Here is a 22112-nt window from a genome sequence, read left to right as displayed (position 1 = left end):
CAATAAATTAGAATTTCTTCCATTAAATAGCGACACACTAGACAAAATGCACAAACATTATGAACAATTTAGAGTTATATTGATTGAACAATATCTTTAGTAGGTTCAACTTTCTTGCACTACATAGACAAACGACTACGAGAAATAATGCGTACACCAACATCTTATTTTGGCAAATTGGACACAATTTTTTGTGGCAACCTATATCATGTCCAACTAGTTCTTGACTCTTCAGTATTTGAAAATAGAACTATAGACAAAGACTTGATGCCTTACAACTTTTGGAATGATAACATCAAATGTTACACATTGCATACCACAATGCATCAAAAAGGTCAAAATTTTATACATATACTTAATAGAATTCAATTGGCAAAATAGACAATGGATGATATAACTTATCATAACCAGCAATGTCTACGGCCAATACCAAATGACCCCACACTTCCTTTCCTTTTCTATAGAAAAAATGATGTATATGTACACAACCAAAAAATGCTAGCAAATATGTCTGGAGAAGTTATTGTTCTAAGGGTCATAGATGAATATGAGGACAACATAAGCATAACACTCTACAACCATACAACAACTCTCCCAATTGAAATACAACTAAAATGAAACATGTTGATAGAGTTATACTCAGGAAACTATAATACAAGTGATGGATTAGTCAATGGTTCAAATGGAATATTCAAAGATTACACAAACCACAACATTTTAGAAATTGTTTAGATCAAATTTAATGATTCTAATATTGAAAATCTCCAAAAAATCAAATATGCACAATACTACAACCAAAGCATTGAGAAAGCTTGGATCCCTATTGTACGAATTGTGAGATCAATCCAAAAAATCTCAACAAGATAAAAATTTAGTATTAGAAAACAATTTCCAATACAATTAGCATGTGCACGCACAATTCATAGATCTGAAGGACTGACAATGGAAAGATTAGCTTTTGATCCAACTAGTATAAGACAACATGGAATAGCATATACTGCATTATCACATAGAAAAATAATAGAAAAGCTACATCTTGTGAAACCACTCACTCCCAAACATTTTCACGTAAAACCAAAAATAAACATGAAAATGGGACACTTGCAAATAACTGCCTATTCGAAACATGACAATGAGGCTTCATGCACAAATAATACTGAACATTTACTATTGTGCACATTAAACACACAAAGTCTACATGCTCATGAGAATTATTTATTCAATGACATTGAAATTATGTCGTCAGATATTATATGTTTGCAAGAAATTCACATGAATTCAATTAAGAAAGATTTCATTTTAAAACGCTTCACTATTCATATCAACCATGGAATCCATGGCATTATGACATTAGTAAGAAACAACATCAATGTAACAACATCATCAAGTCACACATCAAAACATGTAGAGGGAATAGCATTGACCATAACAAAATCTAGCAATGTATTGAATATTTGCAATATCTATTTAAGGCCAAATACTCACTTCATAGACATAAAAAATGTGTTAGACACTCTAACTTGCAAAATGCATCCAACTGCACTCACCTATATTCTAGGAGATTTTAACATTGACATATTAGCTAATACAAAAAATACAAAAGAGATAAACAATCATATGCAACATATGAAATAGAAATTTTTGCTCGAACATAGACATACCATGAATAGCCACTCATAGATCACATTTGTCAAACACAACATCAAGTGTATGCTTTATCCATAAAACAAAGGCATATTGGTCATATTATTTCTCTACATTTCTTAAAATACATTTACCCGACATAATGACTCTATAAAAAAAAGAAGACATTTTCTTCATTATATCATAAAACTTTAAATATTACATTGGCATTTTCCTATGTAATCAAAATTTACTCACAGGATTCATTTTTTGCATTCCAAACAATTTCACATAACAAATTTTATACACTACTATATGAACATTAAACTTTAAATTTCAATAATTGCATTCTACAAATTATGAAAAATGTCTGTGGTAAGAAGAAATTTGATGCACTAAACCAATTTCTCCTATCTACAATTTATGCACAGGAATCAATGGACACAAACAAAAGAGTAGGAAAGGCTACACAAATGAGGCAAGAACAATCTACAAAAAGGTAACATCTATTTGCTTTCATAAATTTTAGAATTCTATATTCACATGGAAAATGCACTAGCATACATGCCAATGTAGGACAAAAGTGAAAACTGTTGGCTGCATTACTATAGAAGAGTTGAATGCAAGAAAATGAGGTAACACATTTGAAGGAAATGTTTTAGTTGTCTACAAAGTTAACCTTGACAAAGTCAATAAAACACGAGAAGTGCATGAGCAGATCTGACAGATCATAAAGTAGAAATGACAATAATAGTCAATGTCAATGAAAACTTAGTACACCAATATGAAGAAAAAATAATCCCAAGCATGGGTGTTTCTATTAGTGGATTTGACATTGAACCAAAAATAGACTTTGATAGAGGTGATTGCGACTGCATTCTTGTACAAAAGGAGACAAACACAATGGAAATAATCAATCACATATGCAATGACTGCAATTTCATCCCCAACAGTACAATAAGGAGCCTACTGAATAGCACAAGGAACTACCCTATTGGAACAATAGGTGCATTGGTGGTTGCAACAAATAAGCAAGGCAATCTCAACATTCTAGAAATAAAGGATGGTCATTCTGATGAAGATAGAGCACATGTAAGAATTAATGACAATTATTTCTCAAATTATACTTATTATAATCAATAAAGCATTTACTATGCAAATAATCCATGCAATGATTTTAACTTTGTATCTGTATATTTTATGCAGCTAGAAATCCATCCAAATTTTATTTAGCACTACATCTCAGCAAAAAAACATCTTGCCCAAAATCAAACACCAACATTGATTTTTAGAAACATTGTAACAAAGATAGACAAAAAACAAACACTTCGTATAGGCGACAAAAAACAAACACTTCGTATAGGCCTCTCCACATTTATTTGCAAGTTAAATGACAAAATGACATGCAAATGTTACATGACATAATGCATAAAACTAGAGAGGTAATATATAACCAATGTGAAAATCTAACAATTGTCTCTATTAAATGTAACCAACACTCACAGCCTACACTTTGCAACAAGTACATGGGAAATTGAAGATTGTAAATCCATTCTCTAGTCCATTTGCTTTATTTTGTCCATACTGCCAACACAAATTTGAAGGATATGGAATCTTTGACAAAGAAACTGCACACTATATTGGATGCAAGAAGGATGTCAACTATGTGCACAAGTTACACCTGAAGACATTGCTTCTTACTGAAAATAAATAGCCAATCCAATGCTCCATTGACAACACATTGATGACCAGTTAATCCCATGACTCTGCAACATCAAGTGTAAGGAATATATGCAACAAAAATCCAATGTTGTATTCATGCTTAGAGAGCTTCGCATTGAAGGCACTTTCACCTTGACCCAAGCCAATGCAATTATGCATGTCAATCTATTGTAGAACACTCAAGCAGGTCAAAAAGTAAGCTAACAAATACATTGAAAAAAGCATTACAAATAGGAATTACTGGAGATATGTTTCATATGTTAGCAACAACCATGTAACATTATTTTTTTGGTTATATTGCAAGCTAAAGAAGAATGAAGAAACTGCAACCTACCATATCAAAAGAACCTCTGCTAGAAAATGCTTCCAAGCCTCAGAAACCAAAATGCTTAGAAAAAATAGACTACTAATAGCTTATGTTAAATACTATAATAGGCGTTACTATAACTATTGATCTTATCTTGAGACATGTTTTTTAATGGTTACTCAGGGTTAACTTCTTTGTAATTCTATAAAGCATCGAACCTATAAAATTAGTAATTTTATATAGTATAAAGTAGATTAAAAAATGAGACAACTATTTTCTGAGTTCGATGTAATATCTATGCATAAATTTGATTGTTGTTATGCAGATGCATGAGTATAATGGAAATAGTTACACATCAGATATCCCATTCAAGAACTTGGAAAAGAATTTGTACTAAGTGCCACTGACAATAACTAGACTAGCTAACACATCTCCAACATAAGGTGAAAGATGTAAATAAGAAGCGGTAGGCTTGAGATAGGCAAGAATAAAGACTTTCCAGCAAAATGTGGAAGACCACAAAGGCAATGATAGAAACTCATAAATAAAACCAAAGATACAATTTACTTCACAAATACAACAAAAAACTCAAACAAAACATAGAGCCAAAATAGATAACATTTTTGTCAATGATGAAAACAATAAAAATAACACAGATGTCATTCCACCTTCCTCTAATGATTTCGAATATCTTGGCATGGATCTGCAAGTAACAGTAGTTGTAGAATGTGGCACGATGGTTATGTTAGTAGAAAAAATTTTATATTGATGATAACAACATTTTTACCAAAAAAAAATAGAAATACAGATTTGTTAACAAAGATCAAGCATTCTATGACAAGAAAAAAAATAGGAAATATGAAAACAAATAGTGGTTCATACAAATAGAATAGTACTTTTTGCACCAATGAACCAATTAGCAACAAAGAAAGCTAAAAAATATAAGTTGAAATCGACCCAGGAGTAGATATGTCCGGGAGGGAGATATGAATACTCGAGCAAGAGGATTCTTCATTCGGGAGTTGGGAGATGACCGAGAGTTACAACGCTGCACTTAGGGAATTAAAAGGCACTAAAATTACTCGATAGATGTTTGTTGTTTACATTCTTTATTTTTCCTAAAGAAAGAAGAGCTGTATATATTTGGTCATCTCACTGAGATGAATTAAAAGTTCATTTAATGTCTGACCATATGGAGATATGAGATTAGTACTACAGGAATGTGGGTATTAAAATTTTTAGAACAAATAAATTGTACTGAAGCTTTCAAATTACATACTGAGATCTATTAAGAAAATTAAAAAAGATCGAAAGAATAAATTAGATATGCTATTGAATACTAAATTGTATTGAATGTTTCAAATCACACGCTGAGATCTATCAATGAAGGAATGAAAAAATGAAAAGAACAAATAAGATCTACTAACAAAATATGTAAAAAATCCTTTTACAACTTATATTTCTACACTCAATGCAATAGTACATAGTAACTATGTAACACATTTGTTCACTTCGTAGACACTTTCAAATATTATAATTTGAAGTCTAAACATAACAAATCATTAGCTTCAACTACAAAATTGAAGTGAACTCAATACTTTTATGTTTACCCATTATTACAATGATGTATTATTTATTATTATTTATTATTTATTGTGGCGTCCTTATAATTTCTTATGTGCTATCATCATGGAGGACAACCGACATGAGTTGAGCACAACTCTATGAGGAATAATCATTTCAAAAGATATCATAATTTCTACATTGCGTCCCCAATTGAAGACCACATGCATGATTTGCGCACCGAATGCTTAAAAAATAATTTCACGAGAATATATTCTTAAAATATACATTCTTTAATACGAGATTCCCTTGACAAGTTAATTATATTTGAAAATTATTAAATGTAATAGCACGAGAAAGCCGACAAACACAATTTATAACGCACTGCATTATGTGTTGTGCACGGGCATTAAGAGAATTGGATTGTAGGCGACAAGATTTTATTCGTTTTCTCTCTTGGAGAGGTGTTGACACCATGTTAAATCAAAGTGGACACTTTCTTATGTGCTGCCACGTGTCTTAGAATATGTTTGCCTTTTCTGTCATCAAATGATATCTCCTTGTCCTTTTTATTGCAATCGCCACAAATTATTGAGGGAAAAGAATCATTGAATGTATCATGAGTAGGACAATCCAATGAAACTTGTATTATCACTTTTGGTGAATGGAAAAGAAAAAGAAAGTTATCTTTATGCTTTTGTGAGTAATTCAAGGTACAAGTGTAAGGGAGGGGCCTATTGAGCTATTAGATCAATGGTAGAGTGAGTTCTAGATATTTGTCATTATGTATAGGGTGTGAATGTTATTAGATAGATGGATAGTTAAATGAGTTTATATTAAAAATTGTATTGTGGTGTATAATGGGTATGTTGAGGAGGCGTGTAAAGTCAATTAGACATTTGTGTGATGTATGAGAAGTTTGTAGATCATTTAGTAAAACATATTATTTGTACAACACGGGCCTTAATGAAGAAGTGATAGCTTCAAATCAATTATTCTTTAAGTTTGGTTTATCAGGTTCACTCTACATAGTAAATAGCTTGGTTTATCAGGTTCACTCTACTAAAAAAGATACAATATTTATCATATTATATTATTAGTTTATATTTATCTAAATATTTAGTCAATATTGATAATTTTATTTATTTACATATCCTATGTTTTAGATAATATAAGTCTAATTTTAAGAATAAGTATTATTTACATTAATCCTGTGTAGAGAGTCCTATGTGTTGGTAAAACACATAAGATCTATCATCCCAGCTAAAAAATCCACATATAATTTTATCTCCATCCTTACTAGATTTAAATATCAATTTTTGAAAAAAAAATAAAAATAAAAAACTCCAAAGGGTAGATGCATACTATAATAGCAAGAAAAAACTACCACTTTTGATATATACAAGCATAAAGTTGAAAGAGACTTGGCCAAAAAACCCTAAACTAATAAATCACCATAGGAGAAGAAACAATAGCAACTTTTTCATGTATTTCCTCTTCCATTTCCACATTCATATTAATGACTAAAATCCAAGAAATGGGAAAAGACCTAGCATCAAGAAATCATGTGCCTTGAGAGACACCAAAGCTAGACGAAACATCATTAGCAGGTAAACCTTGTATGGACTCTTAGGGCTATGGGTAAAGAGATGATGAGAATTTATTCCCCAATCAAGAAGATTATAAGTCCTAAAGAAACCAAACCCGATGAAGATTTTACTCACAAATTTGGATATTTCGTGCGTAAACATTACTTTACCATATCCAGACTGTATGGGTGCAGGAGGTTGGAATATTTAGGAAAGGTAGGATGTTGTGAAGGGAGGGGGGTGAATTAGTATCCTCTAAAACCTTTATACCCTTTCAAATCTAACTGGCCCTTAGTAATTTTAGCCACTCGGTAAATATGCACATACATTACTTCAATATTGAAATGAAAGTGTAAGTAACTAATCTACTTCAACATATGCATGTAAACATAAATCATAACACCGCAACACATAACACAATGATTTGGTCACATAGAAACCCTTGGTTAGAGGGAAAACTATGGTAGGGATGGTACCAACAAATCCTTCTCTACTTTAGGAAGAGGTTGCCTTGTTAAGGCTACAAAGTTTATCACTTGTGGTGACTAATATGTAAGGAGTAATACAATTAGATTTGTAAAGATCTACCTTTCTCAAGGATTTTACAACACAGTTACAATATGTGTACTTTGTCAAGAGATTTACAACTAGACTATTAAGTCTACCCTGTTAAAGAATTTAATTGCTACAATGATGAGAAAATAGAAGTAAAACCAATCTTTATATTTACAACTTACTTTTTTTTGTTTAGATCCCTTTTTTGTTCAATGGTTTATCACTTCTAGTGACTGATGTATCATATCCTTTCTTATGTTGCTTGAAACTCCGATATGTAGTAGAATTGCCTTCTCAATCCTCTAGTGTAGTCCTCTCATAACTTCACAATAGAAACAACAACTTCATCAACAACAATGTCAATAGTAAAAACAAGATTCAACTGTTCCTTGTAGGTCCTTAAATAAGTATCTTTTGCCTCTTTCAATCGTTGACCTAATTAGAGTTTAGGAATCATTCAAAATATGTCATAGATCAAAATAAATGATCTAGAATCATCTTAACTCTTCATGTTTCCTTTCTTTTCCTTTCTATTATTTTATCAATATCCATTCTGCTTAGGAATCATAAACAATCAAGTTACATTTACCAATGAATCTTACCAAATCCTTTCCTTGATTTGTGCAAATGTAGTTTCCTGCTTGGTAGAGTCATTACACATGAGATTTTGTCTCGTTTGAAACATTTACGTGCCTCCTGCATAATTTTGTGTACTATACTTTGTTCATGCTTGGTGGTTATGTTGTCATTCAGTGTCCTTCTGACTAGGTTAAACTTGGATTTCTCGACGACGTCTGTGCTTGGTGTGTACTAGACTTGAGTATGACTATTGCATACTTACAATAATGTATTTCCTTATCTTGGGAAAAATATTATGGCTTAGTAACAATGTTCACCGACCAATACCTCCTTCTCACATCAACTAACTATTTGACACTAATGACAATGTGAATGTGTCTAGGAGTAACATTCAAAAGGCCTATGATGCAATGTCATATTAACATTTTGGTATCGATAAGAAATTTATTTTTCTTAAGGAGAACTAACTTTGGCCTCAGTTGTATAAAGATGTTTTGAAGTTTTCAAGAAGTTGTGGAGTTTGTATGCAAGGGAGGATGATAACTAAGGCCAATAGCTCACCTAATTACCATGCAACCTTGCTAAGTTTACACAATGGAAGAAAAATCATCAAGAGACAATGACAATGAAAGAGAGAAGGATTAAATCTTTATTGATTCTACAATTTACTTCATACATGTCGAGTTGTAAGGTCTTTCCAATTGTGGGTAAATACAAAGATTTAATTACATAATAGTTTCCTCATACATCATGCACAACCTAAAATCCTCAAAACTTCAAACTTTTAACTTCTATCCTCCTGCTAAACCTAAGACTCGATACCCATATTTATACTTACCAAAATGGCTTACAAAAGATTCTAGGTTCACATTGGAGAAAGAAATGAACTAAAATAGGTCCACACACTTCCCAATGATTAATCCCATACACAATCCATCTCACAAATTAAATACATAGGTCATCTCTCAAAGAAGAAGCAAACAAACAACTCGGTGAATAAAGGAAAAAGAATCTCTAAAATAAACGTAGATAGGCATCACCGAACACACTCGATGAAAGAAGAAAAGAATAACTCAGAGAATGAAGTAAAGGACCACTCGATGAACATGTGCACCAAGTTAGGCCAACTTAATGAAAGAAAGCATAACAAAACCATTGAGCTAACTGCAACAAAATCTATCAATTAGCTATAGAGAAGTAACTGAGCACCTCCATATAAATGATAAGGATAATAAGAACAACCTAGGATGCTCCTACATTAGACACCCAAGGTTGAAAGAAATTATTGTTCAAATCATGAAGGTATCACAATCCGAGCTGAATCCAACTTAGATTGAGAAATTCACACAACATCTTCAATATGTATGTTCTTCCACTTCACCAAATACTCCATGTAATCATTTCCTCTTGTGCTCTTACCAACTCTCTAGTTCAAAATTTTCTCATTCTCTTCCACTTGTTTCTTAGGATAACCACTTAGTACAAAAGCTTCTTCATCGTATTCTTGGTACTCATATAAGTCAGCAACATTGAATATAGGTGATATATCCATGTCATCAGACAACTCAACTTCATAAGCATTACCATTGTCAAACCTCCTCAAGATCTTAAAAGGACCAAACCTTTTCATCTTCAACTTACTATATCTTCCAATAGGAAATATACCTTTCTTCAAATGAACCATCACCTCATCACCAACTTCAAAAATATTTTGTCTCCTTGATTTATTTGCATTATCCTTGTACTTTTGATTACTTTGTTCCAACTTATGTTTCACTTCCTCATGCAAAGACTTCATAACTTCACAAAATTCTTCTCCTTCAACACTTCTTGTTTCTTCTCCAACAATATCCTTGAAATTTGATATACATCTAGGTTTCATTCTTGTAACAATCTCAAAAAATATCTTTCCAATACTCCTATTCATAGAATTTGTTAGTGTAAATAATTATTATTTACGCTTTATTTAAGTTTACTAAGGATAAATGCATTATTTTATTATTTATTAGGTTAGACACCTAGGAGTTTACATACTCATATGAGTTTTCTTATTGACAACACAAGAGTAAGCAACTCTAATTTAGAACATGGTGTCCACAACACTGGAGTTTGCATAGTCAATTGAGTTGTCATGTTGACAACACAACTATTCACTCTCTTAATTAAGCACATGGTGTCTACAACATAATTTTACATGACACACCTTTGTAGGCTATCCTCTCATCATTGCACTAACTCTTGTGCTTAATGGAGGATAACCCACTCTTGGTGGACATGTGCTTAGTTGTGAGGTTTATCATATTGCTAACTCCTAGACATTCTAGAAGCATTCTAAATGCCTTTATATTTAGGCACTCCTAGTGTACCATTACATCAAATTGAATATCATTTTGTTATTTTGATCATACTCTATTGGTCTATTTTGTGCTAGTTGTTGAGCTTTTTGGTCTTGGGTGTGTAAATTCTTACTTGGTATCAGAGCCATAGGAGCATCATTTTATAGCCATTAGAGACCATTCTTGCTTCACCTCTCTAAGGACACCTAGAGCCAAAATAGTTCTCATCATTATGTTTGGAGTGTCGATTCGGTGAAATTTGACTATAAATTTGCCTATATTGGGCCATAGTCAAATTTGAGAGATTTTTTTTTTTGCAAACCGGCACTCGAAGGCTTGATTTGCAAATTCAGTATGGTCTTTTTTAGATCTAAAAATTAATTCTAGATTTATATTCTCTACATTTTTTATTCTATGATTTTCAGATTTTTTGAATTTGTACTTTCAAAAAATTTTCTGGCCTATTAGGCTTGCAGAGATTTTTTTTTGCAGGAACCAGGTAGTGAAACCCTAGCCTCCATGTAGGAATATTCATTTGAAACCAACATATTCCTTATTCCATTTAACTGACATTCATCAACTATATTACCAACGGCTCTACACATACACAAAAAATTTCTAGCCAACCACACTCCAACAACTGGCGGCCAAGCCTAAACTATTGCATCTTCACTTTGTTTAATGTCTGCAATTTAGTGTTTATAAACACATTCAAATACTTCACCTTGCACATGTGGGATTAACGCCCACACACTAGCAACCCTCATCTTCATGACAACTTCAAAATTCTGGCCATCTCCTTGTCGGTCAAAGCCGCTCTGACAGCTGCTAATCAAAACTATTCCCCTACACCATGGTTTCACTCCGGCCACTAGTCCCCGCCATATATCCATAGCTCCAATGGCTGATCCTCCATTTTTGGCAGTAGATTTGTCCTTGTCGACTCCCTTCCAATGACCCTCCACATCGGTGAGCTCCCATTACGTAGGACTCCAAATGGCACCAAAAAATAGTTCGTGACTCAGCTCACTACCACATCAGACAAAACAAACAGACACATGGATCTTCCATGTAGTCACCACATTGATAGTCCACATTTGAAGGTTCCATATGATTTCGTACTACTAACATCATCACTGACATCATTGCCACATCATCAAAGGAGGACATTTTTGCTAACATCATCAAAACACTAGCTTAAAATTGATGATCATTTGACCATCATTAGCAGGAAAAATTGCACTACTGCGACAACCATTTGGACATCAAATTTAGCCTTGCAGTTTGCTGATCAGACCCCTCTCTAGATTTAGTTTTGATTTGATAGTCCAACTTTGGGAGGCCATATCTTAGTCATTTGAGCTCCAAATCAGGTGTTATTTTTTTTGATTTTGGGTAAAATTTCTTCAACTTTTTAGCGATGCTATTATTTTCTAGTTTTGGTCCATAGATTTGTCAAAAATTGTAGTTTTTGGTGACTGTGCCTATTTAATCCTGCATTTTGAAACTTCAAATGCTCCATACAGGCTCATCTAGACTCCAAATCACGTTCCATTTTTATTGAGAGTGAATATTTTTTTGTCTACTTTCTAGATCTATAATCAAATTATAGGCTTGTGTGGACAAAAATACCACTTTCAGAATTAGGTCCTTTCTTGCATTGTAGTTCTTTGGTAAAAATTTAGAATTGTTGGATATCTGAGCTATAGTGCTTTGTACCAGTTTTGAACTCTAAAAGGAGGTTGTATACAACAAATCAAAAGATGACTAAGGCCAAAATTGGTAAGTGGCTATTGTAATCGCACTAAGTATAAAGTGCCAAAATCTTTCATTTGGGGGGGGGAGGGATTCTTGATTGAGTGAACAAGAGGGGTATCTCTTGGTGTTGTGTTCCTCTTTTCCTGATGTTATCTTTCATTTCTTACATCATGGGAAATCTTAAGATTCCAAAATTAACACCGCATAACTATGCCACATGGTCTATTAAAAAATGGTGTCAATTGATCATAATGAAGTTTCTCAATATGTAGATGGTTCCATTCCTAAAACAATAGGTGATAAAGTATCTCAAAGTGATATCGAAGCTTGGGTAAAGGCAGATAGGAAAGCCCCAAGTGATATTAGGTTAGGGGTTGAAGACAAAATCCTCTATCAGATCATGAAGTATGATACATCTAAGGAAGCTTGGGATACCCTCAAAAAACTATATGGTAAAGTGACCGAGGAGGATGTTTACAAAATTGAAGATGAGTTTGTCTCCCTAGATCCTAAGACCTTTGATTCAATACAAGATTTTATCATTAAGGTGAATGAATTAAGAAAAAAACTTGATGATTGTGGTAGTCCTATTAAAGATGATAGGTTGATCTATCTCATTCATAATAAGATGCCATCCGAGTACTCCAAATTTGTCTCTTCTTTCAACACCACAAAGACTACCTTAGGAGCTTCCTATAAGAAAATCACTTTTGATGATTATGCTTAGTTGTTAGAGGATGAACAAACTAAGCTGCAAAAAATGGGGATTCTCAAGTCTTCAAAGTCTAAGGCATTGGTGGCTAATAATGAGGGTTCTCAAAATTCAGTTGGTCAAAGTTCAAACAAAGAAAAGGGCAAAAAGAAGAAGTGGAAGAACAATAAACAAGAGGATACATAAAAGTCAACACCAACATCAAATCAACAACAAGGCAAGTCTTCGTCAAATACAAACAAGAAGGGGGACACTAATCAAGAGAAGAAAAAGTGTGCCTATTGTAAGAAGATGGGTCATGATGAACATTAGCATTATCACAAATAGATTGATGAGTTGAAGAATGTCATGAAGAAACACAATGTTCCACTGCCTAATGCTTATAAAGAGAAAGGATCTTCATCTTCAGATTCTAAGGGCAAAGGGAATGCTTTACTCACAAACACTATTAGTCAGGGAGAATGGATCATTGATTCAGGTGCCACACATCATATGGGTGCGTCAAAGAGAGATTTTTCTTCCATGACACATTTAGAGGTACCACACATCTTTGTAGGAGATGATACTAAAGTGGAAGTTGAGGGTAAAGGTGAAGTTGAGATGAACAATGGAGCATTCAAGGATGTTCTATATGTTCCTAATCTTACCTCCAACCTTCTTTCAGTCTACCAAAGGAATCACTATGGAGGTGGAAATAAAGTTAAATTTCTTCCAGACTCAACGATAGTGAAAAGCATCAAGGATGGCTCTATGATTTCAATTGATGAAGCTAATCATGATTCAAGGCTTCACACTTTCTCCTCCTTTGTGCCAAAATCAAATGCACAAGCCTTGTTATTGCATTCAAATGTAGAAAGAAAACTATGGCATGAGAGATTCAAACATCTCAACTACAGATATCTTTAGTAGCTTAGCAACAAGAAAATGGTTAATGGTCTACCTCAAGTCTAATTTTTAAAAGGTGTTTGTTCAGGTTTCTCACTTGGAAAACATCCAAAAAAATTTTATGAAAAGGGGAAGTCTTGGAGAGCACAATGTGTTCTTTACTTTGTTCATAGTGATGTGGTAGGACCATTTCTAGTGCCATCATTTGGCAAGTCTTGCTATGCACTCACCTTCATAGATGACTACTCTCACTTTACTTGGATTTTCTTCATGGCCCATAAGAGTGAAGTGTTTGGAAAATTTCTCAACTTCAAGGCTCAAGTGGAAAAGTAGTTAGGGAAAGCCATCAAATTTCTTTGAATAGATAATAGGGGGGAGTATGTGAACTCAAGACTAATAGACTTTTGCACTCAAGAGGGAATTGACCTTCAACATTCAATACCATATACATCACAACATAATGGTGTTGCTGAAAGAAAAAATAGAATTCTCAAAGAGATGACCACTTGCATGCTACAAAACAAGTGTCTTGATCAAATCTTTTGGGCTGAAGCAATGAATTGTGCTAACTATATTTAGACTAGAAGTCCTCATAAAGATTTGGATGGTATAACTCCTTTTGAAGCTTGGAATGGTAGGAAACCTACGGTTAAGAACTTCAGTGTCTTTGGTTGTCCAGAATGGGCACAAATACCTCCACAAAAATGCAAGGCATTAGAAGCTCAAGGAAAACCTTGCATCTTTGTTGGATATGCAGACTTGCATAAAGCCTACAAGTTAATGGATCCAGAGACACATGATATATTCTATGAGAGGAGTGCACATTTTGAAGAAAGTTGTCCAAGCTTTACTTCTTCAACTCCTCCTTCCTCCTTCATTGAAGAGAGTGATAGTGATAAAAGTGACTTGGAAGATGTTCTTCCCTGACCAAAATAGAGGCATCAAATAGTAGAGGTTGAGGATACTCCTACTACATCTTCTTCTAATATACCTAGATGGGTTAAGAAGACATTGGATGCGGTAGGACCATTGGTAGGTAATCCTTTAGATACAAGGAGGACAAGATCACAACACAACTCACTCCCACATGCTTATATTGTAGTTGCTTCGGATCCACAATCATTCAAAGAAGCATCAGGTATTCTAGAATGGGATAGAGCAATGGAGGAAGAATATATTCTCGTATGAGAAATGATACATGGGACTTAGTCTCTCTTCCTAAGGGAAGAAAATTGGTTCAATGTAAGTTGATCTATCAGACCAAATTCGTAGTGGATGGAAGTGTTGATAAACATAAGGTTTGACTTGTTGCAAAAGGTTTTTCTCAGGTACCTAGCATTGATTGCACGAAGACCTTTGCACCAGTGGCAAAGATGAATTCCATTTGTTTGACACTAGCTATAGCAGCAGCTCAGAGATGGGTTGTTCATCTGATGGATGTGAAAAGAACATTTTTGAATGGGGATCTTCATGAGGAGATATATATGGAGTAGCCACAAGGATTCATATAGGATGCTACCTTGGTTTGAAAATTGAAGAAATCTATCTATGGACTTAAACAAACTCCAAGAGCTTGGTATGCCAAGATGGATTCTTTCCTTCTCTCAGTAGGATTCATCAGATCTCATTACGATCTAAATGTCTATATTCTTCAGAGGGATGATTCACATATGCTTATTGTCATTTATGTTGATGACTTGATCATTACAGGGAGCACAACATCCATCATTGAAAGTGTCAAGGCTACTTTGCAGGACAGGTTTTTGATGACAGACTTGGGTCTACTACACTATTTCCATGGTATCGAGATACATCAATCTTCATTAGGGATAACATTATCACAACCCAAGTATGCTCTTGATCTACTTGCTCTGTTTTGTATGAGTGATTGCAAGGCTGTATCTACCCCATTCCTTTCAGGTGTTAAGTTAGAAATAAAGTGTTCCACTCCACTTGTTGATGCTACTTTGTATAGACATTTGGTTGGAAGCCTTATCTACTTGACACATACACACCCTGACATCTCATTTGCAATTGGCATGGTTTCTTGCTTCATGCAAGAACCACATGAACTTCATTAGAAGGTAGCCAAACAAATCTTGCACTATATCTAGTGTACACATACACATGGGATACACTATGTATCTAGTACAAGACTTCAGTTAGTGGGATATACAGACTTAGACTATGCAGGGGACCTTGATTCTCACAAGTCTACTTCAGTTAATATGTTTCATCTAGGTTTTGACCCCATTTTTTGGCAGAGTAAAAAGAAAAACACCATTTCTCTCTTATCAACTAAGGATGAGTATCAAGGAGCTATGAATGTGGTGAAAAAATCTATTTGGTTGCAGCAGATTTTGAGGCAATTTGGTTTTGATCTACCCAGACCTACAGTCATCCATTGTGATAACTAGAGTACTATTGAAATCTCAAAACATCCAGTGCAACATCAATGCACCAAACATATTGAGGTTCATATGCACTACATCAAAGAGCTGATTCATGAGCAAGTCGTCGCATTGCAATATTGTCCTAGACTGAGCAACAGGTAGTCAACATCTTCACCAAGCCCTTCACGGAGGTCAAGTGTCTTCATTTGTGAGATCACTTGGGGGTGAGGGATTTTTCACCAGGAGGGTCACATGATACTTCTCTTCTATATTGTACATATCTCTCTTTTTGGAGGAGGGTTTTTCCCATGAGGTTTTCCCTCTTTCTCCATTTTTAGAGAGATTTCATTGCATTTGTACTTGTGTACCTAACATGGCCTAGTGGCCGAGACCCATTATGAATTTCATCATAGCTTTTGTGAGCTTAAGTGCATTCCCCTAAGTTGCACTTAAGGGGGCGTGTTAGTGTACATAATTATAATTCACAATTAACTTTACTTAGGATGAATGCATTATTTTATTATTTATTAGGTTAGACAACTAGGAGTTTACTTACTCATATGAGTTGTCTTGTTGACAACACAAGAGTAAGCAACTATAATTTAGCACATGGTGTCTACAACACTAGAGTTTGCATAATCAACTGAGTTGTCATATTGACAACACAATTATTCACACTCTTAATTGAGCACATGGTGTCTACAACATAATTTTACATGACATACCTTTGTAGGCTTATCCTCTCATCATCACACTAACTCCTGTGCTTAATCGAGGATAACCCACTCTTGGTGGACATGTGCTTAGTTGTGAGGCTTATCATATTGCTAACTCCTAGATATTCTAGAAGCATTCTAGAGACTTTTATATTCAAGCACTCCTAGTGTACTATTACATCAATTGAATATCATATTTTTATTCCAATCATACTCTATTGGTCTATTTAAACTTTGTTTATGCCAATACTAAATCCAAATTATTTAGTTTATCTCTAACTAAGCATCTCAAAAAATTACCCAAAATTTTATTTACAATTTCTATCTTCCCATCATTCTATGGATGGAATGTAGAACTAAACTTCAACTCAATATCCAGTTTCTTCCACAAAGTCCTCTAGAAATAACCAAATAACTCATTATCTCTATCAGAGATAATGGTCCTCAGTTTTCCATGCAATCTAACAATATCTTTAAAGAAAATATCTACAATGTGCACAACATTTAAAGTCTTCCTATAAGGTATAAAATGTCCATCTTGGAAAATCTATCCGCAAAAAAATATATAGAATCATTCCTTCTTACTATCCTCAGTAGGCCAAGAACTTGAAATCCATGCTGATATCACTCCAAGGTTTCTCAAGTATTGAAATAGGTGTATGTGATCCAGTATTTTTACTTACTCCTTTTGTAACTGGAAAAAGTCCACAACTCCTTACAAACTATTGAACATCCTTATAAAACTAAGGCCAATAATACTTATCCTTAAGAAAAATTAATATCTTATCAATACTAAAATCTCCATCCAAGCCACTGCTATGCTTTTCCTTTATCAAATTAATTCTTGCATGTCCCCTCAATATACATACCTAAATTCCCTTAAACAACATACATTCTTGAATGAAATAATTTTCATACTTAATTGACCTAAAAAAATTGGTGCTCTACACACTTTCCTTGACTTAGAAAAATCAAGATAATTTTCATACAAAGCTTTCATCTCATCAAAACTAAGAATGTCAATCTTCATCTCGGTCAGCAAAGATTTCCTTCTACTTAATGCATCTACAACTCGGTTAGTGATTGTACTTTTATGCTTGATCACAAATGTGAAATTCTAAAAATACTCAACCCACTTCAAATGTCTCTGATCCAATTTATGTTGACTTCCTAAATATTGTAAAGCCTTATGATCAATATAAAACACAACCTCCTTAGGTAACAAATAATGTCTCCACTTCTTCAAAGATTGAACACTAGAATAGAATTATTGATCATACATAAAATACTTCCTTTTAGCATCATTCAACTTCTCAATTAGGAAATAGTTTTTTTTTCCTTCCCAACTCAGCAAAGCTACAATTGCACTACCACTTGCATCAAATTCCACGTGAAATACTTTATTTAAATTAGGCAAATCTATCACAAGTAATTTAGCAACCCTCTATTTCAAAGTCTCAAAACTTTTATCAGCACCATGTGTCCACTTGAATTCCTTTTTATTGATGCAGGAGCATCTTAGGCTTTCTTATGATCCTACATGTTGGGGTATTTGGCTTTGGATTTGTGGACTCAGTCACCAAAGGGGTGGTGCTCAGTCATTGTTAACAGTAGTGTTAGTCGAGGTACTCGATTATTGAAGGGGCTCAGCCACTGAAGAGCTCAACAGATATTGTTGCTTGGTAGTCACTGTTGTGCTTGACATGCATTGGTTGCTCGACATGTGTTGTTTACTCGGCACATGTTGGTTTCTTGACAATGCTTGGGAGTTTGCTGACACTTGACAATGTGTTGGTGCCAACTACAGTTCTTAGTGCATTTTTCATGTGATCATGATGTGGATTGATCTAAGAGTTTGTGTGGACCAATGAGTGCTCTTGGTTATCTCTTCTATGTGCATTTAATAATTGTTGTAAAATTGGGGCTTGTCCTAAGTATTTTTGTGTAGTTATCGCATGTTAACTTCGGGTTAACGAGAGGGTTAACATTTTTTATTTTATGTTTTTTGTGAGCTGATTTGTGACTTAAATATGCATTTAATGAAAGGGGTTTTATTTAATTTGTAATTTCTAGGCCAACTTGTAGCTTAGTTGGGTATAAGTAAGGAGTCTTGTGTAGTCTTTAGATATGATCATCTAGCTTGGAGAGGAGATAAAGTGGAGGAGCGAACTTTGAAGAGCTAGTGATTGTGGCTTGGAAAATAAGGAGATTTCTTGGTGGGCTTGCAAGCACAAGTTGAGATCTTCCTTGGAGGTTTCTACTAGAGTGCAGATTTGGACTAGCTAGGATTAGTGTTGTGAGTTGGATCTTGTAGGATCTTGCAAAACTATTATTGTAATTGTTGTTGTATTTGGCCATAACTCAGAAGGCCTTACAACTAGGCATATTGCATGTAATCTGTTATTTTATGAATAAAGAGTTGTGATTTGATATGAGATCTTGCATGTGTTCTGCATTGTTATTGTATTTCTTATTGCCCCACTTTTCATCATATCCCCATTTTGCAAAGTGGAAAAGATCTTGTGTCTTAGTCTGGTCTGGGTTTGTCCAAGTCTAATTCTTTCTACTTAGGTGAAAAGTTTCTCCATCGAGTTTTCCACCTTTCCCTTCTCCTGCATTACATAACTGGGTGGGTTTTACTTTTTTGTCATGAGTTTGTAGTCTAGAACCTAATTTGATGGAGCTTCTTGTGTTTTATAATGATTTTCACAAAGTTATTTCTGAAGGTGAACTTGTTTGCAGCTCATCGTAGTTTGCACATAAAGAAAATGAAGCTTGTAGAGAATCCAACATTGCCTTCTCCTTGACGGATTTTCCACCCATAAAGGAAATTTTTTGCAAAGATCAACAAATGAGGTTTACAACCCAAAGCAAGAAGGAAATGATTTGTTTTATGGGTAGATCATCCCTACATTACAGTATTCCACCTTGGGAGTCACTCGAGATTCATTATAGTGCTCAGAATCACATTTAGCAGAAAATGTGAAAGTAACTTCTCCAAGGTGAACTTTCAACCCATGAAGTTAGTTTTTTGATAAAGGCTTTTGTAAGAGAGAAAATAAAGTAAGTGGGACCCTTTTCCATTTTCATAGCCCTTTTGAGATTTTTTGAAACCTTGGGGCACATTGACTTAAAGGATAAAATGAAAATAAAGGCAAGGGTGGAAAAATAGAAGTTGCTTTCTCCTCGATGGGTTTGCAACCCTGGAAGGTGATTTTTTGCATCTATTGAAAAATCAATTCTGCAAGCATGTTGGGCTCATAAATTGATCACAAGAAACTTAAAAATGGTAATGGAAATGAGTTAATCACATTTGGAAAGGTATTTCAAGTAGAAGCTGACTGAGCGAATATCTCCTTATGGAGTACTTTGTTCTTAATTCTTTGTAACTTGGTGAAAAAGGGGAAAGTAACTATGTAATAAAAGAAAGTTACCATTGGGCCAATGGGAATAGTGAAAAGACATGGAAAAATCCATTAGAAGCTCCCACATTTACTAATCTAACGGATTTATCCTTTAATTCACTCATGTGGCATGGATCTTGAAGATCAACAGGTGAATTAGGATTTCTATATAGAGAGAAACATAAAAAAATTTCAAATTACTGCTTTCTTTATTAAACTATTATGCTGTTGACTTGTATAGAATTTTCAAAGCTCATATCCTTGCAAAATTCTACTTTATATGTTGCTTCAAATTTTAAGGTTTCAATTCATCTCTATTTCAAATAAAATGGCTACTAGATTCACTGGTTTCGATGGGCTGAATGGAATTAAGTCAACATTGCAGAATGTTACAGACACCTCTCTCTATTTCTTCGACATGCAAGATTTTCAAAGGAGGCTTAGGATGGATCCAATTCACCATATAATAGAGAAACTCCAAGGAAGGGGGCTAGTGGAAGCAGCTAGATTTTCGGTGGTGGTCCAAGCTCTTGAGTCGATTGTAGAATGTATAAATCACTACAATCTAGACACCAAATTTTTTTTTTCACCCAACGATACAGTTTTAATCTCGATTGATAGGAAAACTGTAGTAAATTGCCTCCAGGTTCCAGAGTGAGAAGAATTTTTTGAGTTGATAATAGGAGGAGCTATGTCCAAGTTCTTTTTGAAGAAAATGGTGTGGCAAAAGGAAATCATGAGATCCTTGTTCCAAAAACCACGAGGAGCTAAGAATAAGGTTCCTAAGACTCTATTCGGCACCAATCTCAAGCCTGAGATTGTAGACATTTTGGTTCTCTTACATCGATTGAAAGGTGAGGTAGAAGCACTCAATTTTGTTAAACAATATTTCTTTTTGATACAAATCATCTATTCAGATACACATTATGTGGATTGGGCCTATGAGGTAAGTGAGCATCCATCCAAAGCCCTTAGTGCCACAAAGTTTTACAATACCTTCTACATGTTGTCCTTCCTGATTTTTATGTTAGCTTCTCTACAATTGTGGCTAGGTTTTCCCAAAATAGAGAACTTCCCTAATGACGTAAAAAGTTAGGAATTTTATCCATGCTTGCAATTATAAAATAACTATGCAAAATATGTCAGAGTCAATGACTCATTTACAATGAGGATTTGCAAGGAACTCCAAGCATGCTCAAAGAGGAGGTTCAACTTGAACGCAATGGTGACCATCAATTAGTTTGGTCGCTATTTTATTCAGTTCTCATCCTTTTCATATTTACATCTTACAACTTTCGATGGATTTCCTTTGAAGTTTCCCAGATACCCAAGTGATCTGATTGTGCTAATAGAGGTCGTTAGGCAAGCAATCTAGGCGAATGTGATGAGTGCAAGCTAAAGGAAAAAAGGGTATGAATTCCCTATGAGGGTTGGAGCTTATAGTTGTGAGTCTCGCTTTGATGCTAAGAATATGCTCAAGGCATTTGAGACTAAGTACAAGTTAGAAGAATATGAGGTTGTGAGACCTATGTTCGGTCAAAATGGATACATAAGAGAAGTGTTACAAATTGGGAGTGTGATCAAACATGTCACCACTATAGAAGATTATTGGGCAGATTGCAGGGATGAGTTAGAGAGCTGAGATCATGCTTTCATTAGGCTCATGGTGGAACAAGTAAAGACATATGGTATTGATCTAAATGTTGAAGGATTGGAGGATGATGGTCAAAATATGTATAGCAATACCTATTTGACTAAGTTAAGGGGGGTTCCTATTAGTTTCAAGCTATTTATGGATGTGGAAGAGAATCTTGATATCATGATGGCTAGAATCATGAAGAGAATGAGGAAATGGGTTAATTGGACAACTGGGAAGAGCTAGAGTAAAGGTGTAGTCACTCAAGCTTCTTCAACAGCTGCAACACCTACTTCATCTAAGAGTGCTACAACAAGTGTGACCATAGCTTCCA

Source organism: Cupressus sempervirens, chromosome 10 (genome assembly GCF_028749045.1).
Source record: "Cupressus sempervirens isolate cs-2001-9-10 chromosome 10, ASM2874904v1, whole genome shotgun sequence".
NCBI classification, from domain to species: domain Eukaryota; kingdom Viridiplantae; phylum Streptophyta; class Pinopsida; order Cupressales; family Cupressaceae; genus Cupressus; species Cupressus sempervirens.
The sequence above is the reverse complement of the archived record's forward strand: the minus strand, read 5'-3'. Positions refer to the sequence as shown.